This window comes from Neophocaena asiaeorientalis, unplaced genomic scaffold (assembly GCF_003031525.2).
Source record: "Neophocaena asiaeorientalis asiaeorientalis breed wild unplaced genomic scaffold, Neophocaena_asiaeorientalis_V1.1 scaffold239, whole genome shotgun sequence".
Lineage (NCBI taxonomy): Eukaryota > Metazoa > Chordata > Mammalia > Artiodactyla > Phocoenidae > Neophocaena > Neophocaena asiaeorientalis.
Window position 1 is genome coordinate 37,817 of NW_020175103.1, and position 10,977 is coordinate 48,793.

Consider the following 10,977-nt stretch of genomic DNA (forward strand, 5'->3'; position numbering starts at 1 on the left):
TCAGGCTGTCAGGAACCTGACACCACTCACCACTCAGGGTTAAGCAGGAACTGTGCCTGGTCCCTTTGATAAGGAGGGTTGTTTGGCTAGGGCCCTTATCCACAAGAACAGAGTGGGGAGGGGAACTTGCAGTTAGGCCATTCAGGGCTCCCCCAATTTTACCCAATGTCAAGGCAGCATATAATATTAAGCTCATTATAATTTTATAATATTAATTACATAATTTTAAGCCTTATACCACATCATGCAAAACATTTTTATCAGTCACAACATTCTAAGAGCTCAATTCCCAGGAGTTGGCCAAAGGTCAGTCATGAAAACAGGCCCTTCTTGGGAATGTGCAGGGTTTGAGCAACTCAGGCCTGCTGAGTTAACCTTTCCATCACAGATACTTACTCCAATATGGATTTGCCTTTTGTGACTGGTTCACTTCTCCCAGCTTTACAACTGTAACCTTGCAGAATGCCTTGTCCATCACCATGGTATGCTATACAGCATCACATCTGACAAGTGACATATTTTGCAGCAAAGGAAATGTGGAAATGGACTTATGCCCGTGGACTTCACTGATCTTAACACATGTCCCATCACCTAGAAGAAGCTGGCTTCATAAAATTGTGCAATGACTTACTTTGAGGCTCACTTACAGCACCAACTGGAAGATGACCCCCTAGGAGGTTAGGGTGCTATCCCAAAGGAAGCAATACGTGCATTAAACCGGTGGCCAACTGTATTCATTTCCTACTGGTGCTGTAACAAATTACCACAAAGCAGTCTGCAGGGGCCTTAAACTAACCCTACCCCCACTCCACACAACCACAACCACATGCCCTAGAAAACAGCCTACAGAATCACAAGCAAATGTAAGTTCCTGATATGACTTCCCTAACAGTCTCCCTTTACTCCCAGAACCATTCCCCGTGCACACCTTAGATAAGGCAGGTGCCCCAGGTCCTGCTTCTCTCTCTGTCTGCACTCTCTCTTAAACTTCCTCTGTGGCCCCTTGAGGCATGCTACGTACCTCCTCCAGCGTTGAGCCATGCTCACCATCTAGCACTCTGTGATCTACTTAACAGATGTTAATTTAACAGTCATAACGATGAGTCTTATGGGACGAAAATCAAGATGTCAGTAGAGCTGGTTTCTTCTGGAGGCTCTGAGGGGAGGATCCGTTGTCCTCGCCTTTTTCAGATTCGGATGGCCAGATTCCTTGGCTTGTGGTTCCTTCCCCTGTCTTCGAAGTACATCACTCCACTTTTTTATTTCTTCTTTTCTGTAGTCTAATTTCATTCTGCCTCCCTCTTATAAGAACACTTGCGAGCACATTTAAGGCCCACCTGGATAATCTAGGATAATCTCATCATCTCAAGATTCTTAACTTAATCACATCTACAAAATTCCATTTGTCATATAAGAAAATATTCACAGGTTCTGGGGATTAGGGTATGAGTATCTTTGAAACCCATTATTCAACCTACCCACACTGTACCCTCTGGCACCCCAAAATTCATGTCCATCCCCAGTGCAAGATATATTCACCCCATCTCAGCCATACTGAAAGTCTCAGCCCATTACAGCATGAACTCAAGTTAAAAATCTCATGTATATATCATCAATTCAGAAGACCCAAATCTCATCATCTAAATCATTAAACCAGGTATCAGTGATCTCTGGGTATGATTCATCCTGGGGCAAAATTCTACTCCAACCATGGACCTGTGAATCTAGAAAACAAGTTATCCTTCTCTCAAAATTCAGTGCTGGGACAGGTATATGAAACAGCTGTGTTTCCTATTCCAAAAGGGAAAAAGTGGAAGGAAGAAAGGAGTCACTGGTCTGAAGCAATGTTAAAAGCAGCAGGGAAAATTCCATTTGGTTTCAAGGCCCAGAAATAATTCTGTGGCTGGCAGCTCCATGCTCTGGGCCTAAGGCTCTGCCCTCAGAGTCATCCTTCCTTTTTCTGGAAGGCTAGCACATACCTGCAACTGAGTAGTTTTTGCAGCCTGTTTCTTGCTTGGGAAAAGGTCTCTGGTGCTTGGCCTCCCACTGTGGACTGTGGAGGCTCATACAAGGAGGTGGCCGCTTACTCCTGCAGATGCTGGTATTACTACTGGGGGTGGACAAATTACAACCGCTCCTGGCCTTTGGAACGCAGCCTTGGACCTTGCTAACACCTACTTTTCTATAGTCCTCCAAACAGGATCAGTTTTTCTTTCTTTAGCAAGTCATGCAATATATTTTTGCTATACTTCCACAGGGGCTTTAAAGTATCGTTCAATACGCCATCAATGAGTTGAATAAAGCTCAGCACAAGGTAAGCCACTGATATTATGCGGATAGCAATCCCCAGTGAAGAAACTGTTCAGCTCACACTGCATACCTGGCTAAGGCTGGGTGGGCCTCGAGTGAGGATAAAATTCAGGGCTCTGTATCTTCCTTGGGAGCCATTCAGACAGAGCCCAAAGAGACCCTCCACAACCCGGAAAAGATAAACTGTTAGCCTTACAACCTCCAACTGCAAAGAAAAATTGCCCTCACCCTCCTGCCAGTATCTGATTAACCTTTGGATATTGGGGGCAGCACTTTCCCGGACTTTGTACCAAATTCCCAGACAAGAAACAAAATTTGAAGGGGACTCTGGTAGCAGGAAGTCACAAAATCATCCGAGCAACTGTAAAGAAGTCCTGCCGTTGGTCTCCCTGCCTTTTCAGGACTCACAGAGCAATGGGCGTCTGTGACCAAGCTCCCCAGCGTCTCTGGCACAAGATTCTTCCAGCACCTGCCAGCCCCTGGGCTTTGGACTTTATGAACTTTCTCCCTGCGGAGCAGGACAGCCCTTTGCACAGCAGCTGCCAGCTGTTCCTGGTCCAGAAGGAAGGCTGATCCTCTGGTCAAAGGGAAAGTTGTCACTCTCCAACTAGGCATCCTCATTCTGCTATGGGGTCTACTGTGGTGGGAGTATAGATAATTTTTTTGTTTTTTAATCTTCCTTGGTTTATTAATTTTCTTTGTTTAAAACTTTTTGAATAGTAAGGGACTCACATGATTCACATAATCAAAGAGTATAAATATATAACCACAAAAATAACAGGGTTTATGGGGAAAATAGGGTTTTGGGAGACAACTCAGAATCTATACTTCTTTGTAAACTTAACACTAACAAAACAATCAATAACAATCCAAATAAAAACACTAGCATTGTTTTTAAAAGACTTGTTAAATAGCTAATAGATACAGATTATGATATGAGGTAAAGGACTTTACTGTTATTGAAAAAAAAAGTAAAGATATGTTGAGAGGGTAAGGAAAGACGGAAGCTGGTGGTTTATGGAAACAAGGCAGGGGTTCGTCACCAACGGAAGTTGCAGGATAAGCAGTTGAGACTTTGCACAAAAGTAGGTGTTGACGATGGGTGGCTTTGGCTCATTGTTTTGTGTTTGTTTCTTTTGCACTGGCCTTGTTTGGTTGTCTCGCTACCTTCTTTCTTTTATTGAAAAGCAGCTTACAGAGTTCCAAATACAACCTTGTGCCACGGAGCAAAGACTGCACCAAAATCATCATTTTCTATCACTGCAAATGGGTCCCATTTCTACTTAAAGCAGAAGACACCTAGGAAAGCTCTTGTAGGGCAGCCTAATGACATTTTTCTTCCACACTTCTGAGGGGAGCATCAGCAAAAAAATTTGTTGCCACTCCTGTGTAGAATCGTACTGCAGCAGCATTTACTAGTCTCGTCCTCAAAACATTCATGAAGGGACTTCCCTGGTGGTCCAGCGGTTAAGACTCCACGCTGCCAATGCAGGGGGCCTGGGTTCCATCCTGGTCAGGGAACTGGATCTCGCATGCAGCAACGAAAATCCCACATGCTGCAATGAAGATCCTGTATGCTGCAGCTAAGACCCGGCACAGCCAAATAAATAAGGAAATATTTTTTTTAAAAATTCATGAGGGCTTCCCTGGTGGCGCAGTGGTTGGGAGTCTGCCTCCCGATGCGGGGGACATGGGTTTGTGTCCCGGTCTGGGAAGATCCCACATGCTGCAGGGTGCCCCGCAACGGGAGAGGCCACGACAGTGAGAGGCCCGTGTACCGCAAAAAAAAAAAAATTCATGAAGATCGGGGTAATTATTTAATAAGTACTTCAAGATAGAGAATGTGTCCATACTGAGTGGAGAGGAAGGAGGTGGGGTGAATGGCATTGTCTATAGCATCATATTCCCGCAGCTTGCTCTGTTCAATTACATTTGCTACTTTGCATTCAGCTGCTGCTACTCAGAGCAAAACATTCACACACTGGGACAGTTGCATGCGACACAATGCAGCTTCCGCATTATGCTGACACCATTTCCTTATTTATACATTTGTCTGAAGAAGCGTTCATTGCCACAGTAGAGACAGTGAAGGCTCTTGCTCCCAATCCCGCCCACCATCTGCCTAGTTCAAGCCTCATCCCCAAACAGGGAACCACCTTCTTTAGTTTCTTGTGTACCTTCCAGTTTATGAAAATATCAAGAGATTCTTGGTTCCCTCCTCTTTTTTTTTTTTTAAACACAAAACTAGCCTATTATACACAATGTTTTTCACCTTGCTCTTTCCACTTGCAATATATCTTGGAGAGCTTACCAAAAGTACACAGAGAACCCCTGCATTGTGATTAGTTTTTCATTGCATGGTGTTCCTCTGTGTGTGTGTGTGTGTGTGTGTGTGTGTGTGTGTGTGTAAAATTTTAGCCAGTCCAAAATTGATGGATGCATGGATTATTCCCAATCTTTTGGTAAAGACAAACTGCAATGAACAAAATTGTACAATTTTTTTGCATGTGTATAAGCATATCTGTAGGATGAATGCCAACAAATGGAATTGTGGAATTGCAGAGTTTAAGAGTATATACACCTACAATTTTGACACACATTGCCAATTGTTTTTCAAAAGGTTTGTCCTAAGTTGGATTCTACAAGCAATAAATGAAAGGGCCTGTTTCTTCACAGTCTTGCCAATCAAGTGTATGCCAAACTTTTGGATTTTTGCTATTCTGACAGGTGCAAAATAAAATCCCTGTGTAGTTATTTGCTCCTTCTTTATTATGAGTGAGGTTGAGCATTTTTTCATGTTGAAGGCTATTTTGTTTCCCTTTCTGTGTGAACTGTCCATAGGGATCCTTTATCAACATGTAACATAACAAATATTTAATTTATTTATTTTGTCCATTATTTGTCTTCCCCCAGTAGAATGTAAGCCCCCCTGAAATTTTTGTCTCTCTTGTTCTGCTGGAGCCCCAGCATCTATAAAAGTACTTAGCACAAAGTAGGTGCTCAATAAGTATTGGAGGATGAATAAATGGATAAAGAGCATATGCAATAGATGATCCTGGGATAATCAGATAACCATCAAGAAAAGAGAAACAAATCCATATCTGGCTCCAAACATAAAAATGAATTAATCCAGGTATACTGAAGGCTTAAATTTGAAACACAAGACTTTTAAGTGTTAATAAAATAATACTGGAGATTAACTATGTGATCTCGGGACAGGCAGAATTTATTAAACTAGACCCAGAGTCCACAACATAAAGAATGATAAATTCGGCTACTTTAGAATGAAGAACTTCTCTTCATCAAAAGACACCATCAAGACAAGCCAGAAAGTCTGAGAAGATATGTGTAACACATACAATCAACAAAGAATTAGTCCCCAGAATATATGAAAAAACAAATATCTCCCATAAATCCACAAGATAAATTTAAAAACAGCCCAATAGAAAAATGGATAAAAGACATAAGAGGCATTATACAGAAGGAGACATACAAATGGCAAAAAAAAGAAGAAGGAAAAATGAAAGATTCTCATCCTCATTAATAATTAGGCAAATGGAAACTAAAACTAAAATGAGATAACATTTCACACACATCAGACTGGCAAAGAGTTGAAAGTCTGACAATACCAAGTGATGCTGAGGATGTGGTTCAATTGCAACTTCATCTGCCAGTGGAGGAACAGTAAGAAATAAAACCCCTGGGGGATAGTCTTGCCTCACTTAGTAACACGACATATATGCACATTCTAAGACTCAGAAATTCTACTCTTGGTCACATACCCTAAAAAGTCTTGCAGGTGTGTGCCAGGATACATGTATGAGAATGTTTATAGCAGCATTACCCATAATAGCAAAAAGATGGAGACAAACCAAATTCCAGGAACAGTAGAGTGGAGAAGAAAAAAATGTAGACTGTTCATATTTGAAATACTACACAGCAGTGAAAATGAATGAGCCAAAGCTAAATGCATCAAGATGGTGGATCTCAAAAACAAAGACAACGAGTCACAGGAAACACACAGTGTGATTCCATGTATATAATGTCCGAAAACTGACAAAACTAGGTAATGTACTGTTTAGGGATATCTACATGTGTAAAACAATTGCAAAGAAAAGCTAATGACTATCACAGAAAAGCACATTGACGCTTACCTCTAGAGGAGAGAGGGAGTGATACATCCGTTAGGCGCACACAGTGAAAGATGATGGAAATCTGATTTCCTAGAATGAGAGATGAGTGCAAATGTCTACTTTATTATCTTCTTCTTATTTTAAAACATATACATGCATTATATGTACTCCTTCTAACAGATGATATATTTTGGTATACTTCACAGTCTTTGGGAGGAAGGAAAAGAAATGTAGCAATCAAGTACAAACAAGATTTCCAGTCATGGGAGCAGAGAAATGGAGGGAGGGGTTGGCTAAGCAAAAATCCTTGAAAGACTTATGGTATCAAGGAATTATTTTTTTAAATGAGGGATATTATAATATGTGTGTATGCTTATGAGACTAAGTCAGTGAAAAGGTAAAAAGTGATGATACAGGAGGTGGGACATCACGGAGGCATAGTCTTCGAGAAAACAGAAGGGATGGGATCTGGCCTTGTTAGCGAAGGTGCCAACGAGGCTCACTGGACAGGAGGGAAGTCTAGGTGGTTCTGCCACAGTAGAACTTGCTGGAAATATGATGTCTAGAGTTTCCTGGAAATCTGCCCTCTGGAACTTCCCAGAAATCCACCCTCTTGGGTGCAGGAGAAAGCTGTTCACACCAGGGTGAACAATACAAAATCTCCCGAGGGGTTGCTGCTGGCGCTGTTTGTTGATGACCACCATGCATGGCAGAAGCTGGATGGTAGGGAGATTTCCTGTGCTTCAGGAGCTGGTGCTGGAAAAGCCGGGCGCTAGCTTTAGGAGCCTGGCAAGGAGCATACCAGAACCAGGAAGCAAAAATCGTTTTTCCTGTAATGACTCTCTAGTGCCCTCTAGTGACAAAGCTCAGTGCCTGCTGGCAAAGGAAAAATATTTAAATGGCTCAGGTGCATTTCGGAGCTGAGAAACAATAAATACATAACCAATCCCGTGAGGAAAGAGTAATCAGGATGACAATATCTGAACCTTCCATCAAACTTCCCATCACTCAAAGTGGGGTGGAGATCATATATTTCTTCGTGTGATGCAATAGGTACACAGCAGCACTTATGGAATATTTCTTGCCTTAAAAAATGGGACTTGAGGGACTTTACTGGTGGTCCAGTTGTTAAGAATCTGCCTTCCAATGCAGGGGACTCTGGTTCGATCCCTGGTTGGGGAACTAAGATCCCACATGCTGCACGGCAACTAAGCCTGGGTGCCGCTACTACTGAGCCCAGGCCCGTGAGCCACAACTAGAGAGAAGACCGCGCGCTGCAACGAAAGATCCCACGTGCCGCAACTAAGACGGAGCGCAGCCAAATAAATAAATAAATAAATATGGCACCCAAATCTGATAAAGCCTCTAGATCTAACTACCAGTTACAAGAAATACAGGGGATAGAGAAACAAGTTAATTGACACTATGAGGAAACCAGGCAAATCCAAAATGTAGAACATTTTACAGGATAAATGAACAGTTTTCTCCAACATATTAATAGTATAAAACTAAAGGGAGGGTGGATTGCTATAGATAAGAAAAGGATTAAAAGACATAATAATAAAATGCAATGTATTGTCAAAGTATAATTTTCAAAAACTTAAAAACAGTGGTCTTAGACAAATATAAAGAGCATTTATCAAGGAAGTATTAACAAGGGGACCAGTAAAAAAGAACTATTTCAAAGAGATTAAAAAAAACTTAATATACATGGGCACTGGACATACATCTTTTATATCTCTACTGACTAATATTCATGTACATTGTTATTGACCAAGAATCATTTGTATCTATATTATTTTTCTATAAATTCACATCTACCCTTAAAGAATATGCTAAATACCCTAAAATAATAAGTCAAAGTAAAACCTCCCTAGAGAATGAGATAATTCTTTCATGGGCCTGTTGGAAAATGCTCCAGTGTTACACAGAAAGGACACACAGTCATCATTTTGTCTATGTCCAAGTTTGGGATTTTCTTTTTCTTAATAGTATGGACTTTGTTTGCATCTGGATTCATACAACTCAAATGCAAAAAGACATCTTTAAGAAAATCAAGGAATTTGAATATGGTCTGGGTACTAAATGATATTATGAAAATATTGAATAATTAAATGAATAATTTTGCTTGGTGCAGTAATGGCTTTTTGGTTATGTAAGCAAAGTCCCTATCTGTTAGAAAAGCATGTGGAAGTATTTACAAGTAAAGTAAAACATGTCTGTGATTTGCTTTAAAATACTCCAGTTAAAAAAGAAAGTGGGGGGAGGGAATAGGTGAAACAAAACAACATGTTAATAACTGTTGAGGCCAAGTGGTTCACGATATTTTCTCTACTTTTGTGTAGGTTTGAAAAATTCCATAATAATTTTTAAAAATGTAATGATAGTATTCTGCTTCACACTCTGGGGTAACTGCACCTTCACCACATAAGGTTTAGAATTCTTAGTTTTAAAGTTAAAAGTTGAATTTCTCATTGTTTACTATACAGCATATTTTCACTAACTTTTGAACAAAAAGACGTTTATATAAACATCCCTAAAGTTGGAATATAAAGTATTTTAAAGAACAACTCAAGTCGTATAAGAGATTGGCTCAGCCTATGCCTTCTTTCTGTTTAAAACCCGGCAGTCAATGCTGTTAGCATTCAAAATGCCTTTCTTTTTCCTTTTGAAAGGGACGGTGAAGCCTGTTATTTTTTTAGCCCATAGCCAGGTCTTAGCACAAAAGCAGTCGGTTCTTAGTAGCATACATTTATTTCTTTGTTAAACCTTTGCTAGAAAACAGACATATAGGCTTAAAACCAGTTTAGCTCATGTAACTTTTAGCTTTTCCTTTAGAGACAGTCATTTATTCTGGCCCTGATAACAAGGTATCCTTCATATGAAAGATTCAAACAAATTCTTTGCCTCTTTACCAGTGGGAGCTTCATATTTTTAAGTATTTTTGTTTAGAGGCCTCTTTCCAAGCACTCTAACATTCTCCAGACCTTGAGATTTCTGAAAGCCATATTTTAACTCAATAAATATGGTAAATAGTAGGAACATACCTAACTAAATTTTCTTGCTTGATCTAAGATTCTCATTTCAAATGCAAGTAATTATATCCTTTGGGCTAGTCAATACTTATAGACAGTTTCAAAGGTTTTACATGTATTATCTCATTTAAGCCTCACAATGATTCTATGAAGTGGATATAATTATTATCTCTTATTTTTCAGAGAAAGAACCTGTGGCACATAGAGGCTGAGCAACTCTGCAGAATCACAAAGAAAGTGGCAGAGAGGAGGATCCCAGCCCATGCAGAGCCAAGCAGAGACTTGACTTGACTTTAGCCAAGCTAAACTCCTAACCAGCCCCATATGATGCTCTGGTCTCCAGCTGGTATGAACACTGGGCTGGAGGGCTGGAGGAAGGAATTTTGGCTCTGCCCTCAGAAACTTGGGGCAGTGAGTCTGAGCACCCAGTAGCTATAGGGGCGGATACCACTGTGTGCGACTACAAAACTGCCTTTGACTGTACAAAGCAAGCCTTTGTCACCATTGCCCTTATTTGGGCTTGAGAAGCCACATCAACCAAGGTGTAGTGTGGTGGGAGAGGGGAGTGCATAACTGACACTGCAGCCAAGCAGGGTCATAGGGCTTTAGAAAGCTTCTAGAAATGCCCAAGCAGAGCCCATTCATTCAATATACATTTATTGAATGACAGTCATGTGCAGGGGAGACAGGTGATGTCTCCACCCTCATGGGGCTTACATTGCTCAGGGGTGGGTGGCGAGTGGGGAGTATAAACACATTGACAAAGAAATGAACAAGATGCTTTGGAATGATGGAAAATGTATGACAAAAGTGAAGCAGACTGGATGGTGGAGGAAGGCCTTTCTGAGATGTCAAGGGAGCAGAGACATGACTGACAAGAAGGGGGCAGCCATGCCAGGGGCTAGGGCAGGGAGTTTCAAGACCAGAGGGGTTGAAGCACAGGGACTTAGGGAGAAGTGGCAAGAGGGAAGTCAGAGTGATAATCAGGGTGGTTATGTCAGCCCCGCAGGCCCTGCAGAGGCCTTCCTGTCTCTCTAAGTGGGCTGGGAAGTTATCAGAGAATTTCAAGCAGGGGAAAGGACCTCTGTGGCTGGAGGATGCACGAATGGCCTGTGGGTGGGGCAAGTACCTCCTAGAGACAAGGAGGGGACAAATTAGTAGCACGAAATCATTTAAGGAGCATTTAAAACATTTCCTCCAAAACACCAACTAAAAGAGTAGGTAGCTGGAGGGCCTATGTGCTGAACGCGGTGACTCTCCCGCTGGCCCAGGGAGACTGGGCGATTTTCATGCGGCGGTGCCTGGGACACGGCAACGACTACACAGGAGTCGAGCGAGCGGCCAGGGACGCTTGGCGTCGTCGGCTTCCCGGGCCCCAGGTGGCGTGGACGCTCGGGAGCCTCAAGGAAATCTCCCCACCGAGGATCCTGGGAACCTGAGTGTCCGTCCACTTTTCGGGCTGTGTGGTTTCTGAATCCAACGCCGAAGAGGGAAACAGC